At 40.7% G+C, this 19692-nt stretch overlaps 2 long non-coding RNA genes and 1 pseudogene across 2 annotated transcripts; 1 reads left to right on the top strand and 2 right to left on the bottom strand.

The window, feature by feature from the left end:
* Positions 1–765: 765 nt before the first annotated feature.
* On the bottom strand, positions 766–1592 carry LOC126585041 (uncharacterized). Its single transcript, XR_007610273.1, has 2 exons — positions 1241–1592; positions 766–1107 (listed from the first exon to the last, which is right to left on the bottom strand). It is a non-coding gene; the product is annotated as an uncharacterized LOC126585041 (long non-coding RNA).
* On the top strand, positions 1587–3582 carry LOC126585038 (uncharacterized). Its single transcript, XR_007610270.1, has 2 exons — positions 1587–2727; positions 2818–3582. It is a non-coding gene; the product is annotated as an uncharacterized LOC126585038 (long non-coding RNA).
* Positions 3583–8294: 4712 nt separating this feature from the next.
* On the bottom strand, positions 8295–9987 carry LOC126585025 (protein PIGMENT DEFECTIVE 338, chloroplastic-like; annotated as a pseudogene).
* Positions 9988–19692: the final 9705 nt, after the last annotated feature.

The following is a 19692-nucleotide window of genomic DNA, read 5'->3' as shown; positions in this document are numbered from 1 at the left end:
GCTATCGGATTGCAATAAATCCGTAGCATAACCATTAACCAACAAACATTTAATTTGCTGACTCATAAATCACGGGAAGGAGAGACAATTTGCGTCCCTCATGTTTTTGTTGGATTGTTTACTGTCAGTAGCTGTGTGGAGACGAAGCTGATTTTGAGCCTTCACCTGGATGAACTTGGCATCCAACAACTGCATGAGTTTAGTACCCCAAACACTTTGCGGATTTTAACACTTAGGAATTGAAATACGATTTTGAGCAAAGCATGTTATTTTTCTCCACCGTGGACGTCAGAGAAAAGCACACGGCAGCTCTGCTATGGGACCTTTCCCCATCGTGACTGCCTTTTCCACCAGAGAACACAAGGGCCTTTTTTCCAACACGATCATCATCTGTCAACTGAACTGAACGTCTTCCACTTTTGTTTACTGGTGCGAGGCTCATGCATAAATAACTTGTACACGCTTTTGCAAGCCACCAGAATTTGATACATTTCACCTTGCATATAGATATATTATCTTTGTGATACATTTCAAACTACCAGAATAAATCTTCAAGAATCAGCTGAAGTTCTGAAACTTTTCAGAATGGGGCAATTCTGAGGAGCAACCATTAGGTAAAAAGTATTACATAACTGCACGCCTTTTCAGTTTAAAGTTCGGAATTTCGATTGGGGTGTGATATCCACACACCCCTTTTTACTTCTCACACACCCTTCTAAGTTTCGACCATTGGATAGGGTGAATTGAACAAGATCAAAGGGTAGAAATTAACAAGGGGTGTGTGGATAGCACACCCACTTTGATTTATATTCTAAATAACTATATTATGTCTTCTGATCATCTTCATTCATTTAGATACATTGAAAGCTAATGCTATTTTACTTCCAATTTGTGGCGTTCTGATCTTTCAAAAGCACAACAACACACATGCAACATTTCTTCAAAAGAGGCAAATTCAGGGAAACTATGAGCCGGTCTGATTTTGAGGTAAGTTTTAAAGCCAGCATACCACCTGTTAGTTTCTCCTATCCTCACTTGAGCTCCATATGGAAATATTTTCTTAACGGTTCCTTCCAAAAGTGTTCCTTCCTCAAGGTTTAACAATTCCTGTAACAGTATATAGCAAACCGATGTCAGTTCTGAAGAAAAATAAGATCATAAATTCTAAAAGCAAAAAATGAGAGAACACTGAAAGCAACAAAAGAACATGAATAACTCAAGTGTCAATATCCTAACTGACCCAAGCTTCTTTCTCACTCAATACCAAGTCATTCTTAGCTTCGTCTATTCGAGTAAACTGCACATGCATCCGGCAACCCACCTACACCATTAGGAAACATATGCAAGAATCAGATTAACAAATCAAATTTATGAAACTATATTAGAAGGAAAAAGTTAAACAATGAAAAGGTGTAGGTTCCACATTAAGAGGCTTAGTGGGATGAGAATACCCGGCCTACCCTGCCCTGTTGCTGATTCCTAGTCTCAATACTTGTACAAATAGCTTCACCAGAAGATTTTCAAACTTCAATTTAAAAATCTCACTTAAGTTCAAACACATCACGGACACATTGATTAACTATAATATATGTTCAAAACAACAACAACAACAACAACAACAACAAAGCCTTTTCCCACTAAGTGGGGTCGGCTATATGAATCCTAGGACGCCATTGCGCTCTGTTTTGTGTCATGTCCTCCGTTAGATCCAAGTACTCTAAGTCTTTTCTTAGGGTCTCTTCCAAAGTTTTCCTAGGTCTTCCTCTACCCCTTCGGCCCCGAACCTCTGTTCCGTAGTCACATCTTCGAACCGGAGCGTCAGTAGGCCTTCTTTGCACATGTCCAAACCACCGTAACCGATTTTCTCTCATCTTTCCTTCAACTTCGGCTACTCCTACTTTACCTCGGATATCCTCATTCACAATCTTATCCTTTCTCGTGTGCCCACACATTCCACGAAGCATCCTTATCTCCGCTACACCCATTTTGTGTACGTGTTGATGCTTCACCGCACAACATTCTGTGCCATACAACATCGCTGGCCTTATTGCCGTCCTATAAAATTTTCCCTTGAGCTTCAGTGACCTACGACGGTCACACAACACGCCGGATGCACTATTACACTTCATCCATCTAGCTTGTATTCTATGGTTGAGATCTCCATCTAATTCTCCGTTCTCTTGCAAGATAGATCCTAGGTAGCGAAAACGGTCGCTTTTTGTGATCTTCGCTAGATTGCTCTGGTCATTAGTGTGGATAAGTATATAAATGGATAGAGATAGGAAAGCAAACACCAGATGTATGTGGTTCACCCATATTGGCTACGTCCACGAAATAGAGGAGTTCTCATTAATTGTGAAGGGTTTACACAAGTACATAGGTTCAAGCTCTCTTTTAGTGGGTACAAGTGAATGATTTAGTACAAATGACATTAGGAAATATTGTGGGAGAATGATCTCGTAATCACGAAACTTCTAAGTTCCGGAGTGTGGTATCGTCTTGACTTGCCTTATCTGTCTCGTAGGTAGATGTGGCATCTTCTCTGGAAGTACTCTTCCTCCATCCAGGGGTGGTATCTTTAACTAGTGGAGATGCACAAGGTAATGTATCAATTTCACTTGAAGCTTACTTGTAGTTTCAGGCTTGGTCAAGCGCAATACAAACCATGTAGTAGGAGTCCTCCAAGTCGCCGAGCTAGGGGATCTGCTGAAAGAGGTGACAGACAAGGTAAGCAATCAGAGCTCCAAGCAATCAGTCCCAGATCAGAACTTTGATTTCGAGTTCCGGCTGATTGTTCACATTCTCCCTATCTTGCAGGCAGCATGAAGGATAAAGAGAAGAAAAATGAGAAGAGATGATATGGGATACTTTTGCTTTTGAAGAAGTAACTTTCCACAGGCTTATTCTTGAACTGGGCTGGAGGGTTTTCTGGTTTCCTCCAGAGTATAAGGCCGACTGAAGAATTTGAGGGTCAAAACAAATCCATCAAATCTATAATACGTTCAACCCTGCTGATATGGGATACTTTTGCTTTTGACAGAGTAGTGGATGTATCGGCACGTGTGCTGTTACGCTTGTCTCCACATGCTTCCTTGTATCCTTCTCACTTGCCCTATCTGTTCCTCAGGCAGATGCGGTATCTTCCCTGGAAGCATAAGATGTTGAAGATGAGTACTCGAGAGCAATGCCAGGTAAGTAATCAAGTAAGGGGTTCCAGGCAGTCAGTTCCTGACTGGAAGCTTGATTCCAAGTGCTGACTGATTGCTCTCTTTCTCCTTGTCTTGCAGGTAAGAACAAGGCCAAAGGAAAAGACAGGGAAAAAACATGATATGGGATACTCTTGCTTTTAACCCTGATGATATGAGATATTCTTGCTCTAGTATAGCTTGTTTACAGAGGTATTATCAGGGGGAAAGAAAGCTGAATATTTCGAAAGGCTTATTTGGAAGTGCCCTCTCAGATATGAGGAAGGGTTGAGCATTTTTGCAGGTCTGCCTGTCTGTTGGGGATGGAGGTCAACATATATAGGAGTCTCCCTAACAACAAGTAGTAATGCTATTCCTTTACCCTGCTTGGTCATAACACGGTAGTGGGAGCTGCCAGCTTCACATGTTTTAACTATGTCAGAGCATTTTGAAAAAGTGGTCTGTGGTATCTGGAAAGCTGATGTTGCGTGTGAAGATTACAGACAAGCTTTATCCAAGGAGATCCGGCTCTTGAAGTTGGGAAAGTGGTGCCTCTTCGGTTTTCGAACAAGCAATCCTGTCGGAGATCTGGCTCTAGAGATTCGGAAAACGATGCCTTTTCGATTTTTGAGAAAGCAATCCTGCTAGGGGTCTGGCTCTCGAGATTCGGAGAGCGGTGTCTCTTCGATTTTTGAGAAAGTAATCATGTTGGGAGTCTGGCTCTCGAGATTCGGAGGGCGGTGCCTCTTCGATTTTGGAGCAAGCAATCTTGTTGGGAGTGTTTTCTCGAATGTGAGAAAAGGTTGGGCATGTTTGCTAGTCTATCTTGCCACGAAGCACAGAGGTTGACACACAGGGACTTTCCAATTATCCAGTAGTGGTACTGTTCCTTTACCCTTGTGGGTAATAATATGGTAGCTAGACCTTCAAAATTTATGTGTCTAAACTTTGTTAGTGCTGTTTCTTTGCTATTCTTTTACCCTTCTTGGCCAGAGCGGTGTAGTGGGAGCTGCAAGATTCACGTGTCTCAACTTTGTCAGAGAACTTTGGCAAAGTTATCTGTGGTACCCATGAGCTAATGTTGCGTGTGGGAAGTGGGTGATTGAACAGTAAGATTCATGTGTTTTCTATTTCACCAGAAATCTTCGACATAATGCCCATAATTTTCGCAAAGCTGACAGGTGCTGACAAGGCTGGAAAAGTAGGTGCCTCTTCGATTTCTGAGATCGGCCCTCGTGGTCTCTGAGCAGCCCAGCTTTTGAGAAAGCAAGCGTCTCTTCGATTTCTGAGATCGGCCTTCATGGTCTTTGAGCAGCCCAACTTTTGAGAAAGCAAACGTCTCGTGGTCTCTGAGCAGCCCAGCTTTTGAGAAAGTAAACGCCTCTTCGATTTCTGAAGCTCCGTCGAGTGCAGATTTTTATAGAGGCTGGCATTAAGTTCCAAAGCACACTTGAATCTCCACCAGTAGAAGCTCCATTCTTGCACTTCTAAGATCTTGATTTGTCCGACCTCTTCTCGCTTCAACACCTTTGAAAATGTCTGGCCCCTCCGATCGTCGTTTTGACTTGAACCTTGTTGAAGAGGCAGCCACGCCTTCTCCAGACAACATATGGCGCCCATCCTTCGTCTCCCTTACTGGTCCTCTTACCGTTGGGGATTCCGTGATGAAGAATGATATGACCGCTGCGGTAGTGGCCAGGAACCTTCTCACTCCCAAAGATAACAGACTACTTTCCAAACGGTCTGATGAGTTGGCTGTTAAGGATTCTCTGGCTCTCAGTGTTCAGTGTGCAGGTTCTGTGTCTAACATGGCCCAACGCCTATTTGCTCGAACCCGCCAAGTTGAATCATTGGCGGCTGAAGTGATGAGTCTCAAACAGGAGATTAGAGGGCTCAAGCATGAGAATAAACAGTTGCACCGGCTCGCACATGACTATGCTACAAACATGAAGAGGAAGCTTGACCAGATGAAGGAATCTGATGGTCAGGTTTTACTTGATCATCAGAGATTTGTGGGTTTGTTCCAAAGGCATTTATTGCCTTCGTCTTTTGGGGCTGTACCGCGTAATGAAGCTCCAAATGATCAACCTCTGCTGCCTCCTCCTTCTAGGGTTCTGTCCAGTACTGAGGCTCCAAATGATCCCCCTCCAGTGCCTGCTCTTTCTGGGGCTCTACCGACTGCTGAAACTTCTCCTAAGCAACCTTTGTGAATGCTCCCTCTTGTTTGTTTATTTTGACTCATGTATATGTACATATTTGTGACTTATCGGGGATATCAATAAATAGCTTTCCTTCATTTCAACGTATTGTGTTAAATACACCAAAGCCTTCTTCGCTAAGTTCTCTGAATTTTCTTTTGTTGAAGCTTGTATGTTGAAGCTTTGTGAGTGGAGCATGTAGGTTGAGGTAGTATTCCCTTAATTTCCCGAGTGAGGAAAACTTCTCGGTTGGAGACTTGGAAAATCCAAGTCACTGAGTGGGATCGGCTATATGAATCTTTGAACGCCATTGTGCTCGGTCCTGTGTCATGTCTTCCGTTAGATCCAAGTACTCTAAGTCTTTTCTTAGAGTCTCTTCCAAAGTTTTCCTAGGTCTTCCTCTACCCCTTCGGCCCTGAACCTCTGTCCCATAGTCGCATCTTCTAATCGGAGCTTCAGTAGGCCTTCTTTGCACATGTCCAAACCACCGTAACCGATGTTCTCTCATCTTTCCTTCAATTTCGGTTACTCCTACTTTACCCCGGATATCCTCATTCCTAATCTTATCCTTTCTTGTGTGCCTACACATCCAACGAAGCATCCTCATCTCCGCTACACCCATTTTGTGTACGTGTTGATGCTTCACCGCCCAACATTCTCTGCCATATAGCATCGCCGGCCTTATTGCCGTCCTATAAAATTTTCCCTTGAGCTTCAGTGGCATACGGCGGTCACACAACACGCCGGATGCACTCTTCCACTTTATCCATCCAGCTTGTATTCTATGGTTGAGATCTCCATCTAATTCTCCGTTCTTTTGCAAGATAGATCCTAGGTAACGAAAACGATCGCTCATTGGTATTTCTTGATCTCCGATCCTCACCCCTAACTCGTTTTGGCCTCCATTTGCACTGAACTTGCACTCCATATATTCTGTCTTTGATCGGCTTAGGCGAAGACCTTTAGATTCCAACCATTCTCTCCAAAGGTTAAGCTTTGCATTTACCCCTTCCTGAGTTTCATCTATCAACACTATATCGTCTGCGAAAAGCATACACCAAGGAATATCATCTTGAATATGTCCTGTTAACTCATCCATTACCAACGCAAAAAGGTAAGGACTTAAGGATGAGCCTTGATGTAATCCTACAGTTATGGGAAAGCTTTCGGTTTGTCCTTCATGAATTCTTACGGCAGTCTTTGCTCATTCATACATATCCTTTATAGCTTGGATATATGCTACTCGTACTCCTTTCTTCTCTAAAATCCTCCAAAGAATGTCTCTTGGGACCCTATCATACGCTTTTTCCAAATCTATAAAGACCATGTGTAAATCCTTTTTCCCATCTCTATATCTTTCCATCAATCTTCGTAAGAGATAGATTGCCTCCATGGTTGAGCGCCCTGGCATGAACCCGAATTGGTTGTCCGAAACCCGTGTCTCTTGCCTCAATCTATGCTCAATGACTCTCTCCCAGAGCTTCATTGTATGACTCATTAGCTTAATACCCCTATAGTTCATGCAATTTTGTACGTCGCCCTTATTCTTGTAGATAGGCACCAAAGTGCTCATTCGCCACTCATTTGGCATCTTCTTCGTTTTCAAAATCCTATTGAAAAGGTCAGTGAGCCATGTTATACCTGTCTCTCCCAAAACTTTCCACACTTCGATTGGTATATCGTCTGGGCCTACTGCTTTTCTATGCTTCATCTTCTTCAAAGCTACAACCACTTCTTCCTTCCGGATTCGACGATAAAAAGAGTAGTTTCTACACTCTTCTGAGTTACTCAACTCCCCTAAAGAAGCACTCATTTCATGTCCTTCATTGAAAAGATTATGAAAATAACCTCTCCATCTATCTTTAACTGCGTTCTCTGTAGCAAGAACCTTTCCATCCTCATCCTTGATGCACCTCACTTGGTTTAGGTCCCTTGTCTTCTTTTCCCTTGCTCTAGCTAGTTTATAGATATCCAACTCTCCTTCTTTGGTATCTAGTCGCTTATACATATCGTCATAAGCCGCTAACTTAGCTTCTCTCACAGCTTTCTTCGCCTATTGCTTCGCTTTTCTATACCTTTCACCATTTTCATTGGTCCTATCCTTGTATAAGGCTTTACAACATTCCTTCTTAGCCTTCACCTTTGTTTGTACCTCCTCATTCCACCACCAAGATTCCTTTTGGTGTGGGGCAAAGCCCTTGGACTCTCCTAATACCTCTTTTGCTACTTTTCGGATACAACTAGCCATGGAATCCCACATTTGGCTAGCTTCCCCCTCTCTATCCCACACACACTGGGTGATTACTTTCTCTTTGAAAATGACTTGTTTTTCTTCTTTTAGATTCCACCATCTAGTCCTTGGGCACTTCCAAGTCTTGTTCTTTTTTCTCACTCTTTTGATATGTACATCCATCACCAACAAGCGATGTTGATTAGCCACGCTCTCTCCTGGTATAACTTTGCAATCCTTACAAGTTATACGATCCCCTTTCCTCATTAGAAGAAAATCTATTTGTGTTTTTGACGACCCACTCTTGTAGGTGATCACATGTTATTCTCTCTTCTTAAAGAAGGTGTTGGCTAAGAAGAGATCATATGCCATTGCAAAATCCAATATAGCTTCCCCATCCTCGTTTCTCTCCCCAAAACCATGGCCACCATGAAAACCTCCATAGTTGCCTGTCTCCCTGCCCACGTGTCCATTTAAATCTCCTCCTATAAATAACTTCTCCGTCTGAGCAATTCCTTGCACCAAGTAAAGATGACAAAAAAATCGACAAATGTGGAATCTTGATGAAAATATTGAAAATTCTAAATGAAAATTCTTGATATTTGTAGAGATATAATTGCCTTGTCCACACTCTTTAAGTATCCTCATTGCCTTGACTACACTTTAAGGCTAAAGCACACTCTTTTCATTATGAAACAGTGGCTTTAAGAAAACAGTGTATAATGGATTGTGTCCAGTGTTTCAAGTGCTTCAAGTATACACAAGCAAGCATTGATGTTAATGATATCTGGCTGGTTGGACTATCTAAGTACATAGAATTTCCAATTATTACTCTTATATTTTCATCTCTTAATAATACTGACATCTCAAAGAAATTGCTTCATTTGACGTTGATAGTGTCATAGAAAGAAGTAGTTCCAGTGGATACATGATATCAGTACTGATTGATGGCTTGGACGCATTAACATAAAGCAATTCAAATCATACCGGAGATGTAGCCAAATGAACACCGCATGAAAATATACATACACACACACACACATTCCACAAAACCATCAACTTACATCTCTCTCAATTCAGTGAAGCTGTTCACTTTACTCATTAAGTAAGTTTTTGGAAGGAAAGCTTGGGGACCCTAATGAACCAAACTGTGAAATGGTAGTTTGGAAACAAATACACCTTCACAATTTCACACACAAGACAAAGACACAAACCTCAATTCTTGTAAGAAGGCCTCCAGTATTCCATTCTGTAATTCTAACTTCAGTACGTTCATTGAGTTGTTTTATCTGTACATCATGTCGAAAAGCTTTAGGAAAAATTTGGAATACATTCTCACCCAGCATCACCAGTCAGAGTATCATGAGATAAATGCTACAGTCAACATAGTAGTTGCGAAGAGAAAATCAAGTATCATGAAGTCATGATAATAAAAGACTTAAGAGTTCCGAATTAACAAATAAATATGGTCTAAAAAATAACAGCGACGGCAAGATAATCCGAAAATGCACACAATAAGTCATGCAGCAAGCACAAGGATTCACCATAAAAATTGCCAATGCCATATCCAATGAATAGAAAAGAAACAAAACAAAGTGAGATAAGAACCTGCCTCACTCGATGCCAAGATATTCGCCTGAAGAGCGTCTAGTTGAAAGCAAAGGCCTACCACTGAGCGTTCTTCCAAGGACCTCAACAAACAAAACAGTGCCGGTTTCAACAACTGGCCCTTCCGGCACAGGTCCCCCCATCACAGCTTCATTTTTCACAATCCCCATCTTCCCTCTGACCATAAACTCTTCGGCGTCATAATTCGTATCACATAACAAGTAATCCATCTCTTTGTCATACAAGGCAGCACCTCCTTAGTCCTTAGCATTGTACCCAACAAGTCTGCCCCCACATTCACGTCGAGTTTATTCTCATCAACTGAAACAACAACTTCAACCACAAAATCACCCGGTTTTGGTTCGTAATACTCCACATTAACCTTCTCAGCTCCCTCATTTTCACCATCCAATTCACTTTCTTCCTCAAAAACTCCCACCTCACCTTCCTTCTCTTCCACTCCATCTCCATCCCCACTATCTCTCGGAGCGAAAAACTTCAAGAAAGGCGCCAATGCCTCATCTTTATCGACCTTTTCGGAGTTTTCATCCATTTTTTTGGAATCTTTATCCACTTCTGAAGCAGACCCATTACTCATAGGTACAGGGGAAACTGGGAAAGCTTAACAAGCAGCTCAAACTCTTCATTCTCTTCAATCCCATCCCCTTCAAACTTGTTACTCAAATGGATACTTGGAAAAACATCATACACCTCACTCGTAGAGCAAAACGTAACCCGGGTTCTCCCCCAAACGGGAAAATTCCTACAAATTTTCAGACTTTTCGACAACCCAACTGTGGAAAACGAGCTATAATTTTAAGGTTTAGCAAAAACGCTGAGGTTTGTGAGTTGAAATTGTCAATTTGAAGTCGAGTCAGAATTTTGTAATAATGGGTCATGATAAATAAACCTTTCACAAAGAAAAAAACTTAATGAGTTAACCTACCTGTAAGTATAAATACATGTGTCACTTAATATTATTGTCTAGTGCTATTCTTTTTCACTTGTAAGTAAAAGTTCTTAGGTTTGAATCTCGTGAATGACAAGTTGACAACCAATTCATTCCCTCACTCTTTAGTATAAATATTTCGTTGTATTAAAAAAATTACAAAAAATATGTAATTGGTTGCCCTGAGTCTTAGAAGAATGTCATAAGGCTCACATTGTATGTCTTACGTTACAAATTATTAGATCAATTTAATCCATTGAAAAGAAAACTGATACTCCATCATTGGTACTAGGTATGATAATGCAATCACATTCAAGACATAATAGAAGATAGTTGTTGAAACAATTAATGAGAAGTAACTAAGTGAATTCTGTAATATTATAATTGGCAAGCGAAAGATGAACATATGTAGTGCACAAACTGGTCAAACAAAAACCAACCCAAATGAATTAGGAAGTAAAATTCGTATCTCCAGTCCAATGGATGAAGCCAAATTCCAAATGGATGGTATGCAAAATATCTAGCACTGCTCTACCTACACCATCAAATTTGGTCTTCTTTGAACAAATTATGAGGTCAAGACAACAAAATACAAGGAGGAGCACTGGGTTATTGGGGTCGTGAGCATGTATTGCCTCCAATGTAGCTCCGCTACTGTTTGAAGTGACGAGCCGGGGAAGGAGAAAGACTTACAGGGTTGTCAAAGAGTAGCATGCATATCTGTTTTCGTTATCTTGGGCACCCCATGAGATTCAGCTAGAATTTTGCGTTCTAAACAGTTTACTGTGCAAGGCTACGTTTTAGAAATCTTACTTCTCGACATTCCATGACCGTAACGTTTTTTGGGCTTCCACAAACATCTTTTAAGACTATTTTGCAAGAAAATCAAAGTCAAGTCAAGTCCCTAGGTTAGATTTACAAATTATTAATTCTTAATATCTATACTACATATCTAAAATAGATATTAATAAAATTCTTTCAATCAAAAACCAATAGAATTACAATTATAACTTTTAATACATAACTAAAAAAAAATATTAGAAAAGAAACAAATGTGAGCATTAACACAAACAACTTTTTACTATTTTTTTGCTGGACGGATCCTTTTCCTGGAGATCCTAGGGATCCCGTGATCGTAGCCGTTCATTGTATATCGTGCGATCAGAAATCATTTCAAAATCTAATATTTAAAATTAAATATAAATAGTATCTAAAGAAAACTGATCGCATGATGTACAATGAATGGTCACGATCATGAAATCCCTCACCGGATCCTTTTCCTTTTTCCTGAACCTCATAACCATGTCACTCAACCGGATCCTTTTCCTTTTTTCTGAATCTCATAACCATGTCACTCAATCGTTATCCTCTAAACTCAAACATCCTCTCTCTATCCTTAACTGCCAATCCCGTTAAGAACAAATAACTCCTCCCTTAAAATAATAAAAAATAATATTTGAGAAAAATAAAAATTATAATTATAATTCTCACATAGAGAGCGTGTGACCTTTGCTAGTTAATATTAATAGAATTTTGCTTGTCAACCAAAACTCCATAAAATTACCATTTTACCTCTCTAATTAAAACTGGACATAAATAATAAGTATGGGAAATTTAGTAATAAAATTTGTGTTGTTTTTTTTTATTAAAACATTACCCACATATGATTTTAACATCTCTAAACATTAAAGACTAAAAAATAAAAAATTAACCTCTCTCCCCTCTCCCACTCCCACATTGTGTCTCACTCTCTTCCTCTTGCCTTCCATTTTAAAAACAAAAATAAAAATGTTGTGTGTGGATATATGTTAGTATATAAAGTCAGAAGGCAAAAAATGTGAAATGTTCATCATTCTAAAAATGTCCCTCCTTAATTAAGATTAATTAAAATCTAAAACTAAATTTTAACTTAAAAAACAATCTGCTAACAGAATAAAACTATACATGCAGTAGACAATTTTGTCCTTTAATTTTTAAAATATAAATATAAAAAATATTTAAGACAAAAATAAAAGGAATAAAATTACAAGTAAAAGATAACATGTAAAAGAGTAAATTACCACCAGCATGAGCCTGTGGTAGGAGGCGTATATATAAATGGAGCACTCTAAAATGGTGAAACATTTAAGGAGAAATTAGGTTCTCATACTTTCTTTTGCTACTGCATTGATTAAAATCTTATTCATTTTCAAATTTTGATCAAGGTCATTAGGTATTAATAACGTCATTAATTATTTCAATAATAAAATATTTTTTTTATTTCTAAATATATTCAGTTAAAAATGTTACAATTAGTCTATTTATATTTGTGACTAAATATTTTATCATATATTTTTAGTTTTAGTTTGTACCCATTTTTAATTTGTAATTTTTTTTTAACTTGTACCAATTTTCTTTTCAGTTTAATTTGTACCCATATATTAATTTCCTTTTGTGCCCATATTTTTTAAAGGGAGAAAGGATAAGATTAGGAATGAGGATATCCGGGGTAAAGTAGGAGTAGCCGAAATTGAAGGAAAGATGAGAGAAAATCGGTTACGGTGGTTTGGACATGTGCAAAGAAGGCCTACTGACGTTCCGATTAGAAGATGCGACTATGGGACAGAGGTTCAGGGCCGAAGGGGTAGAGGAAGACCTAGGAAAACTTTGGAAGAGACTCTAAGAAAAGACTTAGAGTACTTAGATCTAACGAAGGACATGACACAGGATCGAGCACAATGGCGTTCTAAGATTCATATAGCCGATCCCACTCAGTGACTTGGATTTTCCAAGTCTCCAACCGAGAAGTTTTCCTCACTCGGGAAATTAAGGGAACACTACCCCAACCTACATGCTCCACTCAGAAAGCTTCAACATACAAGCTTTAACAAAAGAAAATTCAAAGAACTTAGCGAAGAAGGCTTTGGTGTATTTAACACAATACGTTGAAATGAAGGAAAGCTTATTTATTGATATCCCCGATAAGCTACAAATATGTACATATACATGAGTCAAAATAAGCACACAAGAGGGAGCCTTCACAAAGGTTGCTTAGGAGAAGTCTCAGCAGTCGGTAGAGCCCCAGAAAGAGAAGGCACCGGAGGGGGATCATTTGGAGCCTCAGTACTGGACAGAACCCTAGAAGGAGGAGGCATCAGAGGTTGATCATTTGGAGCTTCATTACGCGGTACAGCCCCAGAAGACGAAGGCAATAAATGCCTTTGGAACAAACCCACAAATCTATGATGATCAAGTAAAACCTGACCATCAGTTTCCTTCATCTGGTCAAGCTTCCTCTTCATGTTTGTAGCATAGTCATGTGCGAGCCGGTGCAACTGTTTATTCTCATGCTTGAGCCCTCTAATCTCCTGTTTGAGACTCATCACTTCAGCCGCCAATGATTCAACTTGGCGGGTTCGAGCAAATAGGCGTTGGGCCATATTAGACACAGAACCTGCACACTGAACACTGAGAGCCAGCGAATCCTTAACAGCTAACTCATCAGACCGTTTGGAAAGTAGTCTGTTATCTTTGGGAGTGAGAAGGTTCCTGGCCACCACCGCAGCGGTCATATCATTCTTCATCACGGAATCCCCAACGGTAAGAGGACCAGTAGGGGAGACGAAGGATGGGCGCCATATGTTGTCTGGAGAAGGCGGGGCTGCCTCTTCAACAAGGTTCAAGTCAAAACGACGGTCGGAGGGGCCAGACATTTTCAAAGGTGTTGAAGAGAGAAGAGGTCGGACAAATCAAGATCTTAGAAGTGCAAGAATGAAGCTTCTACTGGTGGAGATTCAAGTGTGCTTTGGAACTTAATGCCAGCCCCTATAAAAATCTGCACTCGACGAAGCTTCAGAAATCGAAGAGGCGCCTGCTCAGAAATCGAAGAGGCGTTTGCTTTCTCAAAAGCTGGGCTGCTTAGAGATCACGAGGGTTGATCTCAGAAATCGAAGAGGCGTTTGCTTTCTCAAAAGTTGGGCTGCTCAAAGACCACGAAGGCCGATCTCAAAAATCGAAGAGGCGCTCGCTTTCTCAAAAGCTGGGCTCCCCAGAGACCACGAGGGCCGATCTCAGAAATCGAAGAGGCACCTACTTTTCCAGCCTTTTCCAGCCTTGTCAGCACCTGTCACACGCACACTCAGTTTTGCGGAAATTATGGGCATTCTGTCAAAGACTTCTGGGGAAGTAGAAAACACATGAATCTTACTGTTCAATCACCCACTTCTCACACGCAACAATAGCTCATGGGTACCACAGATAACTTTGCCAAAGTTCTCTGCCAAAGTTGAGCACGTGAAGCTTGCAGCTCCCACTACATCGCTCTGACCAAGAAGGGTAAAAGAATAGCAAAGAAACAGCACTAACAAAGTTTAGACCCATAAATTTTGAAGGTCTAGCTACCATATTATTACCCACAAGGGTAAAGGAACAGTACCACTGCTGGATAATTGGAAAGTCCCTGTGTGTCAACCTCTGTGCTTCGTGGCAAGGTAGACTAGCAAACATGCCCAACCTTTACTCACATTCGAGAAAACACTCCCAATAAGATTGCTTGCTCCAAAATCGAAGAGGCACCGTCCTCCGAATCTCGAGAGCCAGACTCCCAACATGACTACTTTCTTAAAAATCGAAGAGAGGGTAAAGGAACAGTACCATTGCTGGATAATTGGAAAGTCCCTGTGTGTCAACCTCTGTGCTTCGTGGCAAGGTAGACTAGCAAACATGCCCAACCTTGACTCACATTCGAGAAAACAATCCCAATAAGATTGCTTGCTCCAAAATCGAAGAGGCACCGTCCTCCGAATCTCGAGAGCCAGACTCCCAACATGACTACTTTCTCAAAATCGAAGAGAGGGTAAAGGAACAGTACCATTGCTGGATAATTGGAAAGTCCCTGTGTGTCAACCTTTGTGCTTCGTGGCAAGGTAGACTAGCAAACATGCCCAACCTTTACTCACATTCGAGACAACACTCCCAACAAGATTGCTTGCTCCAAAATCGAAGAGGCACCGCCCTCCGAATCTCGAGAGCCAGACTCCCAACATGATTACTTCCTCAAAAATCGAAGAGACACTGCTTTCCGAATCTCGAGAGTCATACCCCCAGCATGATTGCTTTCTCAAAAATCGAAGAGGCATCGTTCTCCGAATCTCGAGAGCCAGATACCACAGACCACTTTTTCAAAGTGCTCTGACAGAGTTAAAACATGTGAAACTGGCAGCTCCCACTACCGTGCTATGACCAAGCAGGGTAAAGGAATAGCATTACTACTTGTTGTTAGGGAGACTCCTATATATGTCGACCTCCATCCCCAACGGACAGGCAGACCTGCAAAAATGCTCAACCCTTCATCATATCTGAGAGGGCACTCCCAACGAAGCCTTTCGAAATATTCAGTTTTCTTTCCCCCCGATAATACCTCTGCAAACAAGCTATACTAGAGCAAGAATATCTCATATCATCAGGGTTAAAAGCAAGAGTATCCCATATCATGCTTTTTCCCTGTCTTTTCTTTTGGCCTTGTTTTTACCTGCAAGACAAGGAGAAAGAGAGCAATCAGTCAGCACTTGGAATCAAGCTTCCAGCCAGGAACTGACTGCCTGGAACCCCTTACCTGATTACTTACCTGGCATTGCTCTCGAGTACTCATCTTCAACATCTTATGTTTCCAGGGAAGATTTCGCATCTGCTTGAGGAACAGATAGGGCAAGTGCGAAGGATACAAGGAAGCATGTGGAGACAAGCGTAACAGCACACGTGCCGATACATTCATTACTCTGTCAAAAGCAAAAGTATCCCATATCAGCAGGGTGGAACGTACTCTAGATTTGATGGACTTGTTTTGACCCTCAAATTCTTCAGTCGGCCTTATACTCTGGAGGAAACCAGAAAACCCTCCAGCTCAGTTCAAGAATAAGCCTGTGGAAAGTTACTTCTTCAAAAGCAAAAGTATCTCATATCATCTCTTCTCATTTTTCTTCTCTTTATCCTTCATGCTGCTGCAAGATGGGGAGAAGGTGAACAATCAGTCGGAGCTCTGATTGCTTACCTTGTCTGTCACCTCTTTCAGCAAACCCCCTAGCTTGGCGACTTGGGGGACTCCTACTACATGGTTTGTATCGCGCTTGACCAAGCCTGAAACTACAAGTAAGCTTCAAGTGAAATTGATACATTACCTTGTGCATCTCCACCAGTTAAAGATACCACCCCTGGATGGAGGAAGAGTACTTCCAGAGAAGATGCCACATCTACCTATGAGACAGATAAGGCAAGTCAAGACGACACCACACTCCGATACTTAGAAGTTTCGTGATTACGAGATCATTCTCCCACAATATTTCCTAATGTCATTTGTACTAAATCATTCACTTGTACTCACTAAATGAGAGCTTGAACCTATGTACTTGTGTAAACCCTTCACAATTAATGAAAACTCTTCTATTCCGTGGACGTAGCCAATCTGGGTGAACCACGTACATCTTGTGTTTGCTTTCCTATCTCTATCCATTTATATACTTATCCACACTAATGACCGGAGCAATCTAGCGAAGATCACAAAAAGCGATCGTTTTCGCTACCTAGGATCTATCTTGCAAGAGAACGGAGAATTAGATGGAGATCTCAACCATAGAATACGAGCTGGATGGAAAGAGTGCATCCGGCGTGTTGTGTGACCGTCGTAGGCCACTGAAGCTCAAGGGAAAATTTTATAGGACGGCAATAAGGCTAGCGATGTTGTATGGCACAGAATGTTGGGTGGTGAAGCATCAACACGTACACAAAATGGGTGTAGCGGAGATGAGGATGCTTCGTGGGATGTGTGGGCACACGAGAAAGGATAAGATTGGGAATGAGGATATCCGAGGTAAAGTAGGAGTGGCCGAAATTGTAGGAAATATGAGAGAAAATCGGCTCCGGTGATTTTGAACATGTGCAAAGAAGGCCGACTGACGCTCCGGTTCGAAGATGTGACTACGGGACAGAGGTTCAGGGCCGAAGGGGTAGAGGAAGACCTAGGACAACTTTGGAAGAGAGTCTAAGAAAAGACTTAAGAGTACTTGGATCTAACGGAGGACATGACACAAAACCGAGCGCAATGGCGTTCTAGGATTCATATAGCCGACCCCACTTAGTGGGAAAAGGCTTTGTTGTTGTTGTTGTTGTACTTTTTATTTTGCTAAATGTACCCATGCTAATTATATGTACCCATTCATGTAAAACTTTTTAATCTTAAAATGTACTCATTCTTAAATATACCAATTTGTTATATGTAAAATGTACCCCTTTTTTTTTATATAAAATCTATTCAATTTTTTTCTAATCCATTTTTAAACTTATATGGGTACATTCTTTTTTCTTTGATTTTAAAATGTATCCATGTCAAGTTTAATCGAAGAAATTTACTAATATTATTAAGCCTAATATCTTTTGTTGTTGTTGTTGTGATTTTGAAGAATGTACCCATGTTTTGATACAATAAATTTTATGGTTAATTTTGATGAATGTACCCATGTTTATATATATACACACACATAATAGTATATTTATATTTTAATATTTTTAATCCCACAAATTATGGTTTTTTTATTTAAAATCTCATTTATACAAACAACTAAAATTTCTAATTTTTAATTTAAAAAATATAGTAACATACATAGAAATAAATTATCACATTAATTTCAGGGACCTTGATCAAAAATAAAAAACCAACAAGGTTTCAATCAAAGAATATTTATAATTAAGGACTGCATCCAAAGTCCCCCAACATTTAAAGTACCATAAATTGCTTGTGACAACCCGTCCCAAATTTTACATTTTTTATTAATTTTAAAAGCGTGAATTTATGAAAATGCCCTAGAGGCAATGACTTTGACTTCCGTTGACCATTGCCTAGAGAGACTTATGACTTATTCTTTTAGCATATCCCCGTAGTACTCGTTGGTACGAGCGCATAGGTGAAAGCCGTTTGCGAGTTCGAATTATAACGGTATAGTTACGGACGTTTGAAATTGGTTATTCAAAGTTTAGTTTTAATTAAATTGAATTTCCATCTTGTGGGAAAGAAGCCTAATTAGCTTTCAGTAAGGAAATAAGGAACCAATCTTATTATTTATTTTAAGGACCAATTAGACAAGGGGAGAAAGAAAAAAGACCAATGGGAAGAGGAGAGAGAAGCATCCCTCACCATTTCATCAGCTTGTGCACACCACACAACCGAGTTCGACCTCTCATTTTCCAAGGTCGATTCCGGCCAACTCCGATAGAGTTTTTCGACGCCACCATCGCCATCTTGAAGCTCTCATTCCCCTCTACAAAACCCACTAGAACCACCTTGATTAACCACGGTATGTGATGGTTTGAGGCCATGAAAGTCGACAAAAATCAACAGTGCTTCGGCTACTCTTTTCAATATTCCGAAGAATCGGCAAAGCAATGGCTGATGTCACCACTTGGGCTTTGTAGCCCATCATCCCAGGAGAAAATCCCAACCAAGATTCACCCCATTGGACCACCATAGACGACGAATCGACACCGGGAAGCTTTAGGCACCCGTTGGCTTTGTGGACAAAATTGACCACCTTCCGTCCACTTTTGGACTTCGTGGCATGTATGAAAGTTGTTCCTCTCTTCGAGATCTTCATTTCTGTGAAGTTTGAGAATTTTTAGAAATAGTTGGATTTTCCAGCGAGTCGGGGTGGCCGACCGCCGTGTGCGGCGGCACGTGAGCCGAGTCACCCCTGACCTTTCTAAGCTAAGTTTGACACCCCAATTCCATAGGTGAAGTCCAATTGATGAAATCTCATCGTTTGAACCTAGTTTTGATAAAGACCGCTACTTGAACATTATGTCCAAAAGTATATTATTGCGTAGAATTATTGTGAATGCTTTAAAGCACGAAGGTGAACACAGGATGCACAGATAAGTTCAGGTGAGTATATGTTGTGAAATGTGGGATGCATGGTTATGATTACATTTTATTTGGAACGATTGAGTGATGGCATGACTATATTTATGTTTTAAGCAACTCCGACATTGTCGTACATGTTGTCTGTAAGTCGTACATGCCATATTAGATGCATCTAGAGCTCCTAACCCTGCACCCCGATGTTAGTGCTCTCGTCCGAGGACAAGGCCTAGCCTGCACATGATCGTAACACTTAAGCGTAATTATTTACACCCAGCCTGTCGTACAGACCACAAGAGGTGGTTCCGACTCGTGTGCAAGGATATGTGATGAGCTATGGATTCAGCCGTATAAGCCACAAAAGGTAGATCCGGCTAACATATTACTGGGATATTGACTGATGAGATATGGATAAGTCGTACATGTCACTATAGGTGACTCCGACTTATGTGCTAGCATTGATTGTTGAGATATGGATAAGTCGTAAATGTCACTATAGGTGACTCCGACTTATGTGCTAGCGTTGATTAATGAGATATGGGTGCAGTCGTACAAGTCAAATTAGGTGACTCCGACTTGCATGCTAATATAGATTATTGAGCATATGATTATTTATATTACTGATGAGTTGTTGTGTC

Source organism: Malus sylvestris, chromosome 10 (assembly GCF_916048215.2).
Source record: "Malus sylvestris chromosome 10, drMalSylv7.2, whole genome shotgun sequence".
Lineage (NCBI taxonomy): Eukaryota > Viridiplantae > Streptophyta > Magnoliopsida > Rosales > Rosaceae > Malus > Malus sylvestris.
This window is presented reverse-complemented; position numbering and strand designations above follow the sequence as displayed.